Here is a 21,564-nt window from a genome sequence, read left to right on the forward strand (position 1 = left end):
TACATTACGGTATTTTTTTCAAAAGCTTTTGCCAATGGGTAAAGCAAACAAAAATATGGCAACACATAAATTTTGAAATTACTTGTTTCCTTACCTCCTCACATCTCTTTGAATCATGGGCTGAAATGGTCTCCACTAAAGCCAAACTGCTGATTTTAACCGCATCGTGTCTGCAATAACCTGTAACAATAAACACAATGTTTAGACGAATAAAATATATTTAGCCTTACCCTTTAGGGCAGTGGTTCTTAACCGGTGGTCCGCGGACCACTGGTGGTCCCTGGAGGCATTCCTAGTGGTCCGCGAAGACATCGTAATAAACAAGTGACGTGCGTGAAGTGATGAGACGAGTCAACACAACGCAAACGGCGCACAGTGGGCGAGAAATCGACCTCCCCTTTCAAAGGATTTTGAAAAAAAAAGTGGTCCCTGAATAGACAGAAATTTGGTAAAATGGCCCCTCGTCACTTAAAGGTTAAGAACCACTGCTTTAGGGTAATTAAAGTTTATAACTAGATAATAATATTATGTTACACGGGAACAATGCAGCATTATGTTGTTGAGATAATGTTTAACATCGATCTTTTTATTGGACCTCTTGCCTCTTATATATTTCGTTCTTTCCTTTCAGCCAAATAACGTCCACAGCTGGACAAAGGTCTCCCTCAAGGACTTACACGATGACCGGTCCCGGCCTGCAAGCATCACCCGCTCGTCGGTCCACTAAGAGCCTGCCCACACTACGTCTTCCAGCCAGTGGTTGTCTCTCGAGAACTTTTACTTCCCCTACGGTCATCAGCTCTATGAGCTGTATGTTTATTATTACTAATGAACATATCACTAATTGTGTCATTCTTTTTCTGCACAAGTCTGCACATAGCTACTCGTATTTACTAATATCTGCTATAAATAGTCTTGTGCTTTAGGTAATATTGATTTATGTAGTCGTGGTGTCGTTAAGCTTGCAAACACTTTTACTCTCGGTGACCCACATCGCGAGTGTGGTCAGCACTTGCGACAGCTTGTAATGTCGCTGGTACCATGTGGTGTAAGTTGGAAACTTTGGGACCAAAAACGATATCCTTTAGATTGATTAAAAAAACATAAAATACATAAACAAAACAAAAATACTATAGAAAAATAAAAAACACTGTGTGTCAAAAGGACACACGCTCAGTTTTAGTCAGGATATCACGATAATTATAATATGGCAGGTTTTTTAATGAAAGAAACCTGTTTGTAAAGGAGTTTTACTGTGGCACAGGTGAAGTTAGATAAAGGGTCAAGGTTGACTTGACAGTAACCACCAAACGTTTGCTAACTAATATTATAAATGCGAAAGTAACTCTGTCTGTCTGTTTGTTTGTCTGTCTTGCTTTCACGCCTAAACCACTGAACCGATTTTGATGAAAGGCATAGAGATAGTTTGAGTCCCGGGAAAGGACATAGGATAGTTTTTATTTCGGTTTTTGAAACAGGGACGCGCGCGCTAAAGTTTTTCTGTGACAGACAAAATTCCGCGGGTGAAGCCGCGGGCGGAAAGCTAGTAGTTAATATTTGAAAAAATCTGCAGATCGCTTCAGTCTACCTCCTAAACCAATCAACAAGATCTTCTTTTTAACGTACCACATAATATATTGCTCATGTATCAGAGTAGTATGGAATTGGGCATTCTAGATCACTGTCGCTCGTCGCTAACGCTGCTCGCTCCAGATGATCTAGAATTGCCCAATTCCATACTACTCATTAGCAACGCAACGCATAGCGCGCTCGACCTCGCACCGCGCAGCGCACCTGCTTTCGGAAACGAGAACCACAAAAAAATTTACAATCGTTGTTAATACATTACCCACATGAAATACAACTTACTGATAACACTTCAGCATGCTGATCTGTTACCATGCCATTATTCGAAGCTGGCTTCGCATACTCGAGTAAATAATATAGTTATCTAATTATTTAATGTGTAATGGATAAATTTATATTGAAATAACACGGCCCCCGCCACTGTCGTCGACTTGTTGCGTCACACGCATCGAAACGCGCGCCGGAAATAACGCTGCTGACACTGCGACAAAAGTAACTATTGTTTGTGCCTTATGCACTCGTTTCTGATGTTTTAATTAAATTGATATTTTAACATATAAATTACAATAATATAATAAGAAATTATAATAAATCTTTGGACAATTTCACAAAGTGCCAGCTAACCTCAAAGTAAGCAACTTAATGCTTGTGTTATGGTGCTAGCTTAACGTATTATACTACTTATATACTTTTTTAAATACATACATATTATACATAGTAACATCCAGACCCGTCACATAAATTAAAATTCATCATTTCAATTTCCGCCCGGCCGGGAATCGAACCCGGGACCTCTCGGCATGGTAGTCCGTTCTGAACCACTACAGTTACACCAAACAGCCGACAAAGTTGAACTAACGGTACTCTGAACGTAAGGCGTTCTTCTTTATTACTAAATGTATGCAAAATACGTAAGTATTTGATAATTATGAACGTAAATAAGAAATAATGTAGGTAAATTATTGAAATAAGCGCCTCAATCAATGTAAAAGTTTTATACGTTGTTTACTTTGGTAGACCAGGAATGTTGTCTTAAGAAAGCCGCTCCGAAATATGACATGCTGTCATTATATTTATTTCCTTTTATATAAAGACTGCTAGGATTTATACTTCAGGTTTGCTATAACTGTTGACGTTTCTGTAAGACTTTATTCCTTTAAAAAATAAATAAGTAGGTAGGTACCTACGTGAAAATTTAAACTTATAATTACTGACAAAATATATTCTCAAGGGTCTTATGATATAAGAACCTCAAATCTTTCAAAGCAGGTGTATGTATAAAAACACAAAATGTTCGTCTATTTAAAGAATTTCATTAAAACACACTGCAGAAGATGTTTTTTTTTTTTTTTTTTTTTTTTTTTTTTATATGATATAAGATTCTATTATAGTTGAGCCAGCGCAACTTATTTTTAAACCTGGACCTGAAAAAATGTGTTTTAGGCGTTTTCACGTTTCATTATAACAACTTGAAATTTAATCACCTACGTAATTGCATGAGCAATGTCACATTAAATTGTTTAGCTTTTACTTTCGGGTAAGGCGTATGTAGTTTACTCTACACTCGTGTGACTCGTGTATACCGTGATGTCAGACTATAGAGTTGTCATGAGTGTCAGACATGCAGTCATCAATTAGACCTTAGCTTAACACACATCCACGCATCGTGTTAGCTTAAACACTAGCTGTTGCCCGCTGCTTCATCCGCGTGAATTTTTTTGTCAGAGATCGTTATAAATTATAGCCTATATGTTATTCTGGGTTATAAACTATAATACTGCAAAGTTTCATCAAAATCCGTTCAGTAGTTTTTGCGTGAAAGAGTAACAAACATCCATCCAGACATCCATACATCTAGACATCCAAATTTCGCATTTATAATATTAGTAAGAAGTAAGATGTTTTTTTATATCAAACTAATAGATTCCAACTTATATCAACCAAAGTGGGAACAGATGATTGTTTACAAGAAACTCAACACTAACTTAGCCGTCTAACATTTATACAAAATGAAGTAAAATAAGACATAATGTTTATTTGTTTTATTGTTATTCTGCAATTATTAAAAATATCTGTTTAATGATAGTTAAACTCTAAGATAATATACTTAATTCAAAATTGCTCTGATTATTTAATTAAAAAGGTGTTTTATACCATTTGCTATCACCATTCCGTAGTATTGCTAAAATAGTTAATGCTAATGATCGAAACCTTGATTTTACGACTTGTTTTAATAATTTGTAATATTTTAGATTTGATGTAAATAAGGCTAATTAAAATGGCTTAAAAATAAAAGTATTTACATTTTACATACTTATTTTCATAATACATTCTACTGTGATAAAAATAATTCGTTTCAGATAAATGTCGTTTTTATATAATTAGGTATAAAGTAATAACTATTGATTTAAATAAACTTGGAAAAATACCATATTAATAAATTGAGGTCAAGCAAACATGCGGAGTGCTATGCACCACGTGGTTGTAAGTCTGCTTGCTTGCATTTTTCACCGCACGCATCGGGCTGGTGCGCTTCTCAACTAGGGATGGGACAAAAATATTATGGGCGATACTGTCTGATACTTGATAACTTCGATACGTGATAAATATAATTATATAACTAGGTACTCCGTTTTTATATTTCATAATTTCAGATGATTTTAATGTTCTCTATTTTAGATTTCTGTGGGCATGCCATCGATTACCTATATCAACCAGTAGAATAAGAGGTGTTATTTTTGTAAAAATATGTTGCGCATCTAAATATTACAAATATTTATTTTTACGTTAAATTAAAAAGGCTATTCTCATAATGTAACAAATGTAGTTACGACGTGGTAACTGATATTTTATACTAGGTAACTGCTCCGTACTTTTTACAACACTATAACTGTTTTTGCGAACTCCACAATAATCGCGTTATAAATTGGGGTGTTTCGGTGATTGTCACCACAGTACCGCAACAAGTAATTATCTAGTAATTGCTGCTCAAGTAGCTATTGCGCAGTGCTCCAGAATCTCTGCCCTCCAGAATCTCTGCTCTTCAGAATCCCTGCTCCATCACCAAGGTAAAAATCATGTAAGTTTTTTTATTTATTTACTTTGTTTCTTTTTCTTTGCAATTCTTGGAGTCACCCCAACTTTATCATCTAGCAGATAACCATCCATCCGTCCACCTTCAGCTGGTCCGCTGATGAGACTTCGATTACTACATAGAATTTTACTTTATCTTTACAGGTCCGACTCCGAGATCGAATCCGTGTTCGGAGACAGCGCTGCTGCCTCCAGTTCTCGCAAATATACGCCGAAGAGGAAGACGCCAGTCAAATCAAGGTACAGTGCATTCAGGTTCATTCAACAAACATAATTTTATTCCTAGTGCATCATCATTGATCTTTAACGCTCTCATCACACGTAAGTAAACACTTTGGGATGAGAAAAGTTTAAGATCATAGATGCGCAGGCATCCCGTCAGTTTACTGAATCATTATATTTGTCCCTACAGATCCGACTCCGAGTGTGAGGCTGAGCCGCAAGTACCGAAAAAGAAACGTGTCTCTAAACCCCGGTAAGTGGATGTTCCAACTATGTGCGTATGAGTATGTGTATGTTGATTGAAAATCTCGGTAAGTGGTTCGTTTCACGAATGCGTGTGAGTGTGTGTGAATGTATGAGCGTGTTGAGTGAACTCTGAAATCTAATTAGTGGATGGTTCAGTGCTATGTAAGCAAACAATGTATGTGTATGTATGTTAAGTATGTGTGTAGTTATATGTTTATTAAAAATCTCGGTAAGTGGTTGGTATCATAAATGCGTGTGTGTGTGTGTCTGTGTGTCTGTGTGAGCGTGTTAAGTGAACTCTAAAATCTAGGTAAGTGGATAGTTCAGTGGTATGTAAGCGAAGATTTATGTGTGTATATATGTTGATTGAATGCTTTTGTCTTTAGATACTGTGTTACAAATGAAGATGAATGATTTCCAAGTACAGGCTTTTAAACAACGCTATTTATTATAGCACCTGTACTTGAAAGAGTGTTTCTGCGAGTCAAGTATTAATAATATTAATTTTTAATTTCAGAGCTTCGTCAAAGAGATCTAAAGATCTCTTCGGATTGTTATCCGACGAGGACGAGACGCTAGCGGTCGAGAACTCCCAACGTCGGGGTTCCGCGGCTCACCAGCAGCTGGACAGCAGCCTGACGACCAAGGTCGCCAACGGCTCCGTGCGGCGCACCGCTCCGCTCGACGGCACCTACTACGTAGAGGTGCGCGCCTACACCACCAGCGACGCGCTCAAGGTGTTGCCCGCGGAGCGCTACAAGAAGGCGCTGCTCACCGCGAAGGTCCAGCTGAACACCGGCACATCGGAGTGGCAAGATCTTCAGAAATTTATGAAGAGTCTGAAGAAATTATTTGAAGATCGAGAGCCTGTATTTTATAGTAATAAAGTAAATATTAAATAATAAAAATTTATTTTAGTTAATAGTAAATAGTAAATAATAAAAATTATTTTAGTTAATAAATTGTATTCTTTGAATTTCCTAATTCCTTCTAGTTTTGTAAGTATAGTCGACCACATACCAAGTTACACATAGAAAATACAATAACAACACAACAGGTAACTGGTATTCAGGGTACAATACAAGGTATAGGTAGGTACGTTTGATTTTTGGTACAAAGGTAGGTACCTAACTAAGGTTTGTTGTTTAGAGAGGTAACAGGTAAGTCTGTTAAAGAACACGGCAAAGTGCGCGTGAAGTCGTTACACTTGGTATGTGGTAGATCTATACATACTGACTTTTTAGAAGTATTAGGATTTCAAAGTAATTTTCCTAGTTTTTAGTATTAGTTATTTTAATAAGTAACTAACCTTAAAGAAATTTATTTCAGCATAAAGTAAAGTATATAAAAACCATGCCTTTTTGTACGGCTTGTTCAGCACGTGTAGACAATACGCATTGGGTAGGGCATTTGCGGAGTAACGCGCATAAGAACAAATGCGCAGCTCCGGTAGAGGACGGCGTAGTTAAGATCTCCTCTGCCTTCAGAGGCCGTATCGCTTCGTATAGGATACTAGCGAACGCGGGAAACGAGTCGACTTTACCTGAGATATTCTTAAATAGTATACGTTCTAAGTTGCTCGTTCTTATAGAAAAATCTTTAAAGCAATACATTAGTTTAAAAATTAATTTAGAGTATTTTGGTAATTTTATTTTGTTAAAAAGCGATACGCAAGATATAAAATCATTCGCGACTAAGAATATGATTATTCATCGCAACTTTAATTACGACCAAGTATTTAACTCCGTCGTCCGTACATTGTGTAAAAAAGTCGAAGAGTTTCAGGATCGTGACAGTGGCTGGGGATTTTTAAATAACATATATGTTGAAATCAATATTAACAAGTTTGATCCGTTAAGTGGAGCAGGTTCAACCTATGTGGATTTACCACTTCATTTAAAAAGGAAAAAAGCTTGTATCAACGTTAAAAACGCTGATAACTTTTGCTTTTTGTGGAGCATCATTGCAGCGCTTTATCCAGCTAAACGCAATACTGATCGTACAGGTTCGTACCCTCCTTTTGAAGACGTGTTAAACGTGCATGGGTTAAACTTTCCTGTCACTTTTACAGATATTAAAACATTTGAAAATAATAATAGATTTTTAAGCATCAATGTATATTCCGTAAAGAATAAGCGCATTGTGGGGCCAATTTATAGATCAGAATTTAAAAGGAAAACTAGGATTAATTTATTACTTCTTGAAAATGGAAACAAATCACACTATGTTTTGATAAAGAATTTGTCACGTCTTGTACGAGCTCAAATAACAAAACACCATAATAAGATATACTTCTGTGACGATTGTTTACTTTTCTTTGCATCTGAAGAAAAACTTGATGGTCACGTTTGTAGCGGCGTAACCACTGTGCTACCGGAACAAGGTAGTTATCTTAATTTTAAAAATTTTAATCGGAAACAAGATATTCCTTTCGTTGTGTATGCTGATTTTGAAACTCTTCTTAAACCGATAGCAACTTGTGAACCGAGTCCCTCTTGTAGTTTTACTTTAAATCAAAAACAACACATTCCAGCGGCGTTTGCTTATAACGTAGTGTGCTCGTTTGACGAAAATCTTAATAGTTTTGTTTCGTATCGCGGACTTGACTGTGTTCATAAATTTCTTAAAAGTCTTTACAAAGATATAGAAAAGATTTATGACATTTTGAGTGTCGATGTGCCAATGGTGTTCGATGAAAACGATGCTAAAATACATGCTGAAGCTGATGTGTGTCACATTTGTAATGGTTTAATACTGTTTGATAAAGTAAGGGACCACTGTCACTTGACAGGCCGCTACCGGGGTGCCGCTCACCAACACTGTAATTTACAGTACAGCCTGCCTAAATTAATTCCCGTCTTTTTTCATAACCTAGCGGGCTATGACTGTCATCTATTCATTAAAGAATTGGCTGAAAGTTCGGGTCCCATAAAAGTAATACCGAAGAACAAAGAGAATTACATTTCTTTTACAAAATTTTTAAAGATGTCTGATAGTAAATTTGCCCAAATAAGATTTGTAGACTCTTTTAAGTTTTTAGGGACAAGCTTAGAAAAATTGGGAAACGGTCTACACAAATCCGATTTTGTTCACTTAAAACGTTGTTTTACCGAAGATAGAGAATTTGAATTATTAACCCGTAAGGGTGTTTATCCTTACGATTATATGAAATCTTGGAAATCGTATTCTAAGAAACATCTGCCCTCTAAGGAAAGTTTTTATAATACTTTGACTGATGAGGGCATTAGCGATGAAGATTACATGCACGCGAAATTGGTCTGGAATACTTTTAATATTTCTAATTTGGGAGAATATACTGATCTTTATCTTAAAACCGATGTTTATTTGTTGACAGATATCTTTGAAAATTTTAGAGCGGTATGTAAAAGAAATTATCATCTAGATCCAGCTTTTTACTTAACAGCACCAAGTTTATCATTTGACGCGATGTTATTGAAAACGGGCGTAGAGTTGGAGCTACTGTCTGACTTAGAAATTATACGCCTCGTACAGAAAGGCGTGCGGGGTGGGATTTGTCTTTGTTCTACCAGGCTAGCTAGCGCGAACAACATTTACATGGATAATTACGATGAAACTAAACCAGATTCTTTTCTCTTATACATCGACTGTAATAATCTATACGGTTACAGCATGTGTCAGTCCTTGCCAGTAGCTAATTTTAAATTTCTTGAACAACACGAAATTGATAGATTACATATTACAAACGTTTCAGACGATGCAGAATATGGATTTATACTAGAAGTTGATTTGTTGTACCCCGAAGAGTTGCACTGTACTCATAACGACTATCCATTTTGCGCGGAGAAATTTATACCTCCAGGAGGTACAACTTCTAAATTAGTGTCGAATTTATACTCAAAATACAATTATGTAATTCATTACGTACATTTAAAAACGTGTTTAAATCATGGTTTGATTTTGAAAAAAATACATCGGGTAGTTACATTCAAGCAAAGTAAATTCTTAGCGGAATATATTAATCTTAACACCGAATTGAGAAAGAAAGCAGAAACACCATTTCAACAAGACTTATTTAAGCTCATGAATAATTCTGTCTTTGGAAAAACCTTAGAAGATACTGAGCGTAGAGTAAACGTAAAATTAGTGAATCAATGGCAGGACGATACCAATCGAACGAATCGATCTATCTCTGCGGCAAAGTTAATTTCACGACCAAATTTTCACAGCGCTACCATTTTTACTGAAAACTTAGTAGCCGTTCAAATGAAACCGGAAAGAATTATACTCGACAAGCCGATTTACGTAGGTTTTGCTGTTTTAGAGCTTTCAAAAAGCCATATGTATCAGTTTCATTACTCTGTCATAAAGCCTCACTACGGTCATAAAGTGCAATTATGTTACACGGACACTGATAGTTTTATCTATGAAATACAGACTAAAGATGTATACAGAGACATAAAACAAAATTTCTTGCGATATTTCGACACCAGTAATTACGCTTCGCAAAACCAGCACGATCTTCCGATTATGAACAAAAAAGTACCGGGTTTGTTCAAAGATGAACTTGGCGGACGTATTATGACTGAATTTGTAGGGCTAAGATCAAAACTGTACTGCATTAAAACTGAAACTGATGTAATCAAAAAGGCAAAAGGCATTAGAAAGAATGTTATCAAACATTTGAACGCATCCGATTACAATGATGTATTACTCAATGATAAAATAGTGCGCAGAAAAAATATTCTGTTTAAATGTATTAAGCATAATATTTTCACCCAGACAGTAAATAAAATTGCTTTATCAAATGCTGATGACAAACGTTTCATAATGCCCGACAAAGTTTCCACAAAGGCATGGGGTCATAGTTCCTTAATTTAATGCTTTACATTATGCTGAAATATATTATAATAATCATTTAGGCTAAACTAACTAACTATAGGTGTAAGGTTAATTTTAATTTATTTCATAAATATTGTAATTATTTATAAGTTAATAGAAATAAACATTTAATAATTTACACAATTTATGGTTTTATTTAAACTCATAAAAATCGTCAAATAAGCGTAATCACGCAATATTGTAATTTGCAATACGCTGATACAATACATCCGTTCAGTTTTGCAAATTCAGCGATTTCGTAATAAAGTATCTGTACTAAACATAATTTTTAATAAATATTTCAACACCACGAGAGCTCATTCACTCCATATTATTCCACACCTCCAGACAAGCGAGAGAATACATTTTCGGTAAGTATACAATTTCTAAGGTTTATTGGTATAGGTATTATTGTATTATAATACGAACACTAACAATTGTTTTACTTTTCAGATCATGGAAAACTCTGATGACACCAACATCATGCTGTCCCAGTACACCTGTGATCCCTGGGAAGGGCTCACTCAAGCCTGTCAGGAACTAATGGACAGGCCTGAGACGACCGAGCCCCAAGCCTTGCGGGAAAAGAAGGTTCGGCGGAAGGCTGAGGCCAAGAAAAAGCGACGTAGTTCTGCAAAGTCCTACGTTATCAACAGGGAACGCTCGAGAGGCATTCGACTCATACAAATACGGGTGAGTGACCTAACCAGCGAGCCTTCCTGTTCGACGGCGCGGGACCCGGAGCACAGTGACAGTGAGGACAATGTGGTGCTGAGTGCGCAGTATGTGGTGACAGAACACAATGACGAAATAATGGATATGACTGATAGTGTTATAAGAAAAATTTCAAAAAAGTTGTGTAGTGATAATCTTTAGTTTTAAGTATAAATATGTACTTAGGTTAAATAATAGTTTTATAAGAAAGTAGCAATAAAGTCTAGAAACTAAACGTGTTTATTTTTTCACCACCTCAAATAGGAAACAATTACTTTTACTATTTAGACTTAATTATTTTTTACTTGAAGGATCGATAAATTAAAGACGGTAATGCCTTTTAATAAGTATAGTTTATTTAAAAATCATAAATTAACTTTATTTTCAACACACCATTTCTTTATGCATACTACATTTTTTAATGCACAAATTTTCTTATGATAAATACAATTATATAATGCAGTATTATCTGAACAATACATTTTATGAAGAGTATTTAAGTTAGGAGCACTTAAATTACTTATATCTACAATATTATTTTCTTTTCCACATAGATCCTGCACCCAATTGATCTTTTCGTCTCCTTTTACAAAAATCTTTTTGTCTTTTAAGTAAGGTTTAATAATTCTTTGAAATTCTCTATAGTCTACATATCCTTCACTCCAGCGGTAGCCTCTGTTTCTTTCGATCCAGCGAACCTGCTTTTTCTCTTCAGCGGTTAATGAATTGAACGGATATGGTGGTTTTACCAAAAATATGTAAGTATGCTCTTGGGTAGCCATAGCAAGTTCTTTAACTATAAATTCATTAACACTATTTTTGAACCCTTGAATATCCACAATTGCTGTGTTGATATTCATGATAATTTCTTTACTATATTGCTCAAAGGTTTGTACTCAAATATACAATCGTTTAAAATCAAACAGTAAGCAGCGGTCTGATCGGGTATTTCTTGATCTGTTTCGATTTCAACTCTTACATCGATCGATCCTTTCAAAGTTTCGTGTTGCCTCGAACAGTCGATAACAAATAAGGGAGCCACGTCTCTGAATTCCTTCAAGCTCATCAACGGCTCTGGTCGACGTCCGTGATACGACTGTTGAAATCTTGTGTACTGCTCATATAATAAAGTAATCTTGTCTTCGGAAAAACTAACATTTAGTCCTTCGTATGGGTAATATGACGAATTTAGAAAGACTCTTACATCACGTACATGACAGTGGTCAAACTCAGCCATTGACGAGTGAGCGTTATGTTTGCGGTTAGTTTGTAACGCGATTACAACAAATCGTGGTTTCTCTATTTGCGATGAAGTTTTAATAGACCACGTATGTTTACGAGTTTTAGGTAGTAGTGGATATTCATATAGGTCCCAATTACGATATGCTAATGGAATAGGTCGATCTTTTTCTAAATGTTTTAATAGATTAATTCTTTCTCTATCTGATACTTTAATGTGTGGAACTCGCCAAACTATTTTATTAATTATAATGTCATCTACTATTTCACCTGTATTAAGTTTGATTGCATTGAGATTAGTATTGCTTCTCAGCAATACTAACTCGTGTTTACAGTTAATGATAATTTTATCATAATCTTCTGCAAATCCTAATATCTTGTTTAGCGGAATAGATGCGGAAAATGATCCACCAGCTGCATTGTTTGTGCCCGTGGGCGACCAACCCCAAACTTTTGCACACTTAGACTCATTATCATTTAAGGATAGATAAGATTTTATTGTCGTCGTAATACCTGCATTCTTAACTTTATCTATTTCTACCCCATTTAGTTCGTATCGTATGTCTTGAAATAGAAACAACGCTGGATTATTGACAAAATGTACATTTGATACTTTTTCTTTAGTCGTGCTATTAAAGACGTTCACTTTACCCTCGATGTATAAACTACTGAGTGAAGGCAGCACGTACAGGTCCTGTTGATTGATAGGTATCCGTATTTCATCGTTCTTGTTGAAACTGGTTACGTATGGTTTGTATGAATGGTATTCAAAACTTTCAATACTATTATCGTATGGTGTTTGTTGAGATATATTTAAAATATTCATTTTATTAAACCAACTAGCTTAAGAAATGCTTTATTATTCTTGGTTAGCTTCTTTTTTACTTGAAGGGATGTGTCTTTATGAGGTGTTCTTTTAGAACTGACTTGAGTACTCGAGGTGATTGGGTTTTTATTGAAATTCAACATTTTTTTCTGAAGTGTAAGTACAGTTGAACTTCTTCTCCACGTAAATTTATTTCTTTATTTTCAGCGTCCAACAATCTTATGTTAATAGCACTTATGGAATCTTTGTTAACAGGAAAATAAATTAAGTTTTTAGGTATTTCAATTATTCGATAACCAGGTGGTACATTAGGTACAAACTCGTAAATAATATGACTTGCTTTCCCATTTACAAAAGAACCACTAACTACATCGCATTCGATCCGCACGATGGTTGTTGATACAATGCTGACGGGATACTCAGACTCAGTACTTATATTAGCATTTATCGTCCCCATACCAAATCCTAATATTTTACCAATTGATTCTTTCTTATTGAAGTGAACATCTTTGGAACAACATATATTTGTCTTCAAGGTATTGTTGTTGCAGGTTAGTTTTAATACGGTGTTCTTTATGTTACTTTTTAAATAATCACATATATCCTGAAGCTCGTAAGACCCTTCAGGAATTTTAATGACTTCGCTATCACCATAATAAAATTTATTGTTTCTTTCATCTATGTTAGGAATAGAATTGAAAGTTGAAAAATATATAAGACCGCATTCGTAGTCTCCTCGTAATTCCAACGTTGGTGAATAGTTTGTAATTAAACAGGCTCCTACCCCGGTTATGGACACAGTGAAAGACATTTTTATACTGACAATTTTATTTATTACATTTGTTATATAAATGCTTTATCCAATAGTTTCTTAAAAATTTTAGACATAAGTGACCACAGTTTGTGGTTCCAAACCTTTGATGTTGTACATAATTATAGTTTATTGGTAAGTTATGTAAATACTTAACTAATTCCAACGGCGGTTTTAAATTTCCAAAACTATCATAATATTCTGCGTAATCGTTTTGCTTTACAAAGGCTACCCAATGCGTTCCAGGATTTTTGCTGCTATCCAAATTTAGTATACCACACTCAATCTTTTTGGCCTTCAAAGGTAATTTATCTCTCATAAATACACCGCGAAAGAATGGTATATCACTAGCGTGTTCTAATATATCAAAATTTGTGAGAGCACGTCTGGGTAGCCGTTTGATTAGTTTTTTGAAGGATTTAAGTATAAACCAGCTCCTTTTTTATGCGGTTTTATATACAATCCTTTTCCAAGAGCTACCGCTTCCATCATTCTATTATGGCGTTCAGACTCCTGAAGACTCTTCTGTGCAGCTTTAGAATCATTAACAGCTTTCGCAATACCTGCTGCACCTCCCGCTAGAGAACCCAAGGCTGATAATCCCGCAAATATGGGAATGAGAGGTAAGAGTCCGCCATATTTTGGAATGGGAATACACCGTGGTAATTTTATTCCTTTTTTATTTGAAAATAGTTTTTTTGCAGCAGCATATGCATATTGTATAGTAGAATGTTTGTCCTTCGATTTTAGTTTTTTAATTTGTGTTCGTATTTTTTTAATACCCGACATAAATGATTTTACACCAGAGCCCGCCCTAATTTTAGCCTTCATTGCATTTTTTACTATCCACGATGCTATCTTTTCTCCGGTTCTGGCATCCTTCGATTTCATTCTCTTCTTAGCCATGTTTAAAAGTTCTACGTCAGCGTTGTGTCGAGCACTAGAATCTTTATTGTTGTAAGCAATATCGTGATACATGCAAGCTTCATCCAATTTGTTTACTCCTCTTTCGCCTCTAAGTAACCGTTTCTGAAGTTTTGTTCCAGGACCACAAAATTGATATCCAGGTAAATGTAACTCGAACGGTAAATTATCTATCAAAGTATTAATAATACCACTGCCTTCCTTCATCGATAAGCACAGAGTGATATGAGATAATAATTATCATCAGGTTTTATATACCTAGACTACTAATTCACTTTTGTCCACCCAGCTGTTCTCCTCATCACTTAAACCTAACCATTTTACCAATAGCTTATTTCCTTTCTTTTTTATTACCTTTTCAATGAGATAAATATCTGGAAACTTGGTTTTCTGTAATTCAAATCCGTAAAAAGAACCCAGAATATTTAGATTGTGTTTGTCTTCTATTTGATAAGTTTGAGGATTGGTTTTATTTACTTTAATAATGCGAAATATTTCGGTAGACCAATTAGGGGTATAACCTTTATAAAAATCTCCTTTGAATTTACTTATACGAACATAATCACCGACTTGAAACGATGACCTTTGACGTACATTCCGCTTTTGGGATTTAACAATGTTACACCTGACTAATGTCTCATTATTATTGTTAACATCAACCGGCTTGAATTTCGTGATTCGATGTAAAGTATTGTTATAGTAATGCACAGCTGAATTTAAATTATTATGGAACCATTCATATCGTCCGCACAAACTAAACATCTTGTAAAGGTGTGATTTTAAAGTTCTTATTACTCGTTCTACAATAGAAGCTTTTTTAACAGAGTATGTGGAATAATGATTTACGCCATGTTTTTTCATTAACTGCTTAAAAGAAGTATTATAAAACTCTGTCCCCAGGTCTGTTTGCAAGTTTGTAGGCTTTCTTGTCGATTTAGATAATATATTTTGCATTGCACTCGTAACACAATTTTTTGATTTGGATTTCAAAGGTCTAACCCATACATATTTTGAAAAAGCGTCAATAACTACTAAAACATATTTATATCCTTTATTAAATGACGAATATTTCTGTAAATCAATAAGATCAGCTTGCCATAAGTCGTCTATTCCTTTTATAATCGTGTGTCTACGAGAGAAATTTCTTCGTGCTGCTTTGTGAATCTCGTTTACTATATCTTGTTTACTCATTCTTATCAGGTTTAGCTCCAACCATGACATCAATTTCTTGTTTTGTGTAATACAATGTACTTAAATGGTTAGTAGTCAGTTTTTCCAAATTGTTTAAGTACTTTTTGACATTATTTTGTATTGTTTTCATTTCATTTTTCAGTTCTTGAACACACTTATCAACATAATCTTTATTCACAGCTTCATCGCTTTTTTCAGGAGATTGTACACCCAGTAATCTTGATGATTTTAAATCAAAATCACCAGAATTTGTTCTTACTAATGTATCGGTAAGAATGTCAGTAAATTCAGTTAGTCGTAAACGCTTATGAACGTGATGCCCGAATTTATCAATATTCATTGCCGTCTTGTCGGCTTCTGCAATGTAATGGTACTGCTCAATTTTCCTAAGGGAAGCTTATTATATTTGATGTCTTTTATGATACCAGCTTCGTGCAACTCTTCGATAATTGCATAAATTTCATTATGTACTCCAGTGTTACCAGCAGCCCATGATCCAAGTAGCAGTTTCAATCGTTCTACTAACTCATTTGGATCGTTCCAGTAAACTAAATCAGTATCCGTCTTCACTTTTTTTAGAATATCAATACCTTCTCCCTGATGAAGACTTTCTACACTACTTGTATGATTTCTTGAGAACTTAAATAGTGGTTTAATCACTCGCATATATTTTAATCCCTTGTTACTATTGATTGGTTTTGTTGGGTCGAAATTACGTTTATGTGCATTGGTATCGATAAGTAATAATTTATAATGTTGTAAGTCTTCCTGCGTAATAACATCTAAATCTGGTGTCTTGTTATACAATAATTGTTTTAAGCCTGGAGTTTTTTTCAAGGTCCGGTTTCCAATTTTCAGAATCCTATCGTCGTCATAAACACGGGTATTGCCTAGCAAAAGTTTTTTATTAACATGTCTTACACCGTAAGGTACATCTTTTATTGCTTCAGACGATACGGACCATGATAATGAATCGTTGGCAACACTTGGAGAAGACTGCAGAGATTTGAATGAGTTTTCGTGAACATCTTGAACATCAGATGGTAACGAAACGAGGGTTTCGTTAGGTGTTTTGCGATCATCATCATCTGAGACTGCTTCACTATCAATAGGTTCTTCGTAATCTCCAATAGACGTATTTGATGACTCGCTTTCACTGTATTTAGCTCTTTTTACTGTTTCAGTTTGCCTTGATTCATCATTTATTTGACGTTTTTTGTCTGATTCACTGGTTAACAACTTCAGTGGGTTAACGATAGGTTTAAATATAGTTTCTAATGCCATATCATTTTCATTTCTGAAATCTTTTATCATTTCTACTTTTCTTTTCACAGCCGCTGCAGATTTAATAATTTGCTCCTTGAGGTTTCGTTCCATTGTAAAGGATTCCACTCAGTTTGGCTTCCCTGGTGTGATTAATTCGTAAGTAACTCAACAGCTACTTTTATAAAAACTTAGTCCATTATTATGAATGTATCAAACTTCATTCTATAACAACCGTTGTTACGTTCACAGTCCTTATTAATAATAACATAATTATACGGCTTACTCCAAACAGTAGAACACATTTCACGGAACTGAGACCACGTCATGTCAGACCCTACATGTTCTTCGTAAACGTGTTTTAGATTAATGTCGTCTTGCTTAAACAATATTATAAGGTTCGCATTATCTCTTACAAGTTGTTTGGGTATTTTAGTGTAAGTTTGATTGATATAAAAACAATCAATATTCTTATGTCGACCCATCGCAAAATAGTCACGTATATTGTTTTGATTTTCACAAGCAACATCGTCAAATATAATAATCGAGTTAGGCAAAGCCTCTTGTGGACTTAGAACTTCACTATTATGGTTATACTTGTTATAGGTAGTGCCGGCAACGTTTTCTAATACCTTTTCTAAAAAAACGTATTTAGGTTGATATAATGACTTTGAATACACATACAAGTTGCGAAAACGCGGTCCCTTCTGGTGTAGCAGCAGGCTGATAACTAAGTTGGTCTTCCCGCAGTTCGAGGGACCGCAAACAATACTACGTATAGTATTTGGCAACAAGTTTCCATGACGCTTAACCATGTTCGGTGATGTTGGGCAGATACATTCTAATTTCAGAGATTCTTTTTGTTTAAGAAATTTCATATCAGATTTGAACTTGACCGCTGTGGTTGATGTATTACAACTAAATGACGATAATTCTGTCGTTCGATTAAATTAAAAGCTCAAAAATATTTCCTTATGGAATTGGGTCGTTCTAGATCATCTGGAGCGAGCAGCGCTAGCTGCGACGAGCGACGGATGATCTAGAATGCCCAATTCCATACTACTTATCAGACATCAGACTCATCGACACTCAGTGCACATACACTATACTATCTGTCGAAATATACATTAACTTAATTAGCAGTATCAAACCAGTCATTTCGTGATTTCGGAAAGCAATTTTGTTATATTGATACACAGGCTGTGAAAAAACGTAGGCACAAAAAAAGTACGAGCTTTGAAAGCGATATCGGTGTTGTCCAGTATTTAAAATAGGTACAGGAAAATATAAATAAAATAAAAGATATTACAAAAAGTATTTTTGTTTAATTAAAAGTAAGTCAATCTATCTACAGGGTGTTAGGTAAATTTTCTGACTTCTATTTTATTTATTTATTTTATTTTTCTTTATTCAGAAAACCACAGCTCTCTCCATACCATTTATATGCCCATGTTAACATGGGCTAGTGTCGGCTCTTATACTCATTTACCTAACATCCTGTATAGTAATTTTTAAGTAATAATTAGATTAAAATAATCTAATCAAAATCATGCATCTACGCTACAATTTTATTTACATTACAATGAGCTTTTTTAACCGACTTCAACAAAAGGAGGATGTTCTCAATTCGGTGGGCTTTTTTTTCTAATACTTTTCCTGTAATTTGAACTCGACTCCGAATACTCTGTGAACCAGGCATAGGGCTAGATTGTTTAACACACTGTATGTCCCAAAATTACAATTACTCATGCAGGTAAGTACGTTCCAAAATGTTGTAATTTTGTTTGCACTGAATGCCAGAGCGTAGTACTGGCTGTTTCACGGTTTTATTTGGTAAAGGTAACTTTCATTGGCCTTGCTGGCAGATAAGATCAGCGCCGCGGATGGCATGGTAACGAGTTCGATTACTCGTGGGATTGAATTAAAACGATGCATTATCGTAATCATGTACTTAATGGCTAACCATGTTTTGAGGCAAACATTTTCATCAGTTATTAAAAATTAGTTTCAGTTATAAAATCGTAAAGCTTTTAAAAATTCATTTAAAGAAACTGTTCCTGCTTTGCTGAAGATTTAAAACGTTTTTAATGACCATAAAATTTAAATTGGGAAAGGACAAAGAACATAATGTGATTTTCCAAATCACTATATATACTTTAAAAAACTACATCATTACCTAAACAAAAATAGTTATTTTTTACCAGCATAGGGGAGACCTAGGAGAGTTGTGACAGAGGTGAGTTGTGACAAGGGCGATTTCTCCTTACTTAATATAGTTAGGAAGCTGGTAAAAACGCTTGTTTGTCGCTTTTAAGACGCTCTTCTTGACTAAGTACCTGCGGGCGGCGCATGAGACACGGTTACGTAAATATGACGTCTGTGTACAAAAAAATGCGAAAAGTAAGTTTTTCTTCAAAAAATTATTTCAATTTATATCATGTTTTAGTATAATGTGCACTGTTGTGTTATTTTTCTCAAGTTGCATGGTTATTCAGGTCTCAAAATGTAGCACTGATCTTTCGTGTGCGCATCGTGTTTAGAAAATAAAAATTATTATTCGGACCAAGTCGTCATTTTAAACACCTAGGAGAGTTGTGACAGCCTGTCACAACTCTCCTAGCTTACTTAATTTTCCGATGGGCCATTTTCACGATGTTTTTAGATGTTTTTTGTGTGTTAGTAGGTTCATAATTTGTATAATTGCATGCTGTTACTTTTTTGATTCAGAATGCCTCATAACTATACATGAAAGCCATATAGAGGAACTGCTTGCTAAAGTCGAAATCTAGGACATAGCTTATGAAGTGATTAGGTTAAAGGGTTAAAGTTTAAGATATGCTGCGACCTCTTACAATCTAAACTTGTCAAGATTATATTAAGAAGAAAAAGGCTTATCAAGTAAACCCAGAAGGCGAAGCTCCGTCTATGGATTATACCACCGCTACTATTTTATTTTTATAGAAGAGAAAGAAAATAGTATAGGTATTAAGTGACTATAATATTAGCTAAAAATATAATTAAAAAAATCCAGGGTCGTGGGAGAAAAATGAAAACTGGAGAAATGTGGCTCAATCTGTGTAACGACATCCTATAACTATTTAATTTTGTTTTAACTAGTAGGTACTAAAGGATGATTAAAGTACTTTTTTGCTAAAAAATTATATTTGATTGAGTATTATGGTATTTTTTATATCTAATAGATGAAATACAATGCTGTCACAACTCACCTCGGTACCTGTCACAACTTACCTCGGTGCTAGGAGAGTTGTGACAGAGGGAGTGGTCTAAGATTTTGGTGGTTTTCTTAGAAACCCTAATACTTTAGTTAACTTTGGTGATTGTTTTGAAAACAGAAGGAACTGCGCTACATTAATTTGTAAGATTTATAGCTGTGGAATGTTTTTTGAGCGAGATATGGCCCCTAAAGTAAAAATTGTCACAACTCTCCTAGGTCTCCCCTACGTTTTGGACTGCGTCCTTACATTGTTTCTGTATAGACGGGTCTCTACAACTGTAGATTATTTAGCATTTCACTATGAATGAAGGGTATGAAAATATCGATATTATGAGTACAGAGACGACTGGCAGATACCGATACCCAAAGCAAATCGAATAGCTATTGCACATCCCTACAAAAAATCATAATTTGCGAGTATAAACTAAAGTTTAAACATAGCTCGCTTAATTACCTCTAAAATTAGAATGAACGTGTGTGGTCGAATGAGAAGCGATTGAAAAACGAGCTGTAGGCGTAAACAGTCGTGGACTTGCTAATCGTCCGTGGGCCGCCAAGGTGGTACCTCATCCAATTTCCTGGTCGGTAGGCTGGATCGTGACAGGGTGATAAATGGACTCATGTGTTAGTGCATTGTGTTGTGGCCTAAAGTACTAATCTCGACATTTTTAGGTGTCATTTTGGTGTGGAATTCCCGATAAAAAGATATTTGATTGGTTTTGGATGGAGTATTTCTCTTGTAATTCTTACAGTCCATTTGGGTATTTCTTACCAGCCTTTTATTCACTTTTTATTTAAAAAATAATACTTTTAAACATTAACTTCAAATATGTAGGATATTGATTTCCACAATGATCCAGGTGCTTCCCGCGACCTTCACTAGATCTGTGCTCCATTTAGATGTAGAAGTCATTGGGAGAGGCCTTTGTCCAGAAGTGGACATTATTTAGCTGAAACGAACCAACAAACCATGTATGTTTATTGACTTCAGTACATACTAATAAAAAGCTAGTAATTTTCTCTATACTGATAAATTGAAAACTGTATAATTAATTACTATGTTACCTTACAAAGCACCCACTCAGGCGCAGGTCACGTTTATTCAAATAGCTATGACGCGAGCACGTGACAGGTCACTGGGACTGACAATGAGATAATTATTGTCCGCTTATACATTCTTGTAACACGTACCCATTCAAAGTCTTTATTAGTATATAGGCCCTTTTAGGACATACGAGTAGCTCTGTGAATTCTGTGATAACATGGCAAAAATATAGTTTGCTCTACCACAATTTCGGGACAATATTTTGGCAGAAGACGTGGTAGAAAATAGTTGTCATATTTGACAGCCTC

At 35.1% G+C, this 21,564-nt stretch overlaps 1 protein-coding gene across 1 annotated transcript in view; it reads right to left on the bottom strand.

The window, feature by feature from the left end:
• The window catches only part of LOC135083012 (uncharacterized), an 89,034-nt gene that overhangs the window by 36,970 nt on the left and 30,500 nt on the right, over positions 1-21,564 (bottom strand). The window contains exon 2 of the mRNA XM_063977775.1: positions 95-180. The gene's annotated coding sequence lies outside the window, so the exon portion shown is untranslated. The remainder of the gene's footprint in view (positions 1-94; positions 181-21,564) is intronic.

Source organism: Ostrinia nubilalis, chromosome 22 (assembly GCF_963855985.1).
Source record: "Ostrinia nubilalis chromosome 22, ilOstNubi1.1, whole genome shotgun sequence".
Taxonomy (NCBI): Eukaryota; Metazoa; Arthropoda; class Insecta; order Lepidoptera; family Crambidae; genus Ostrinia; species Ostrinia nubilalis.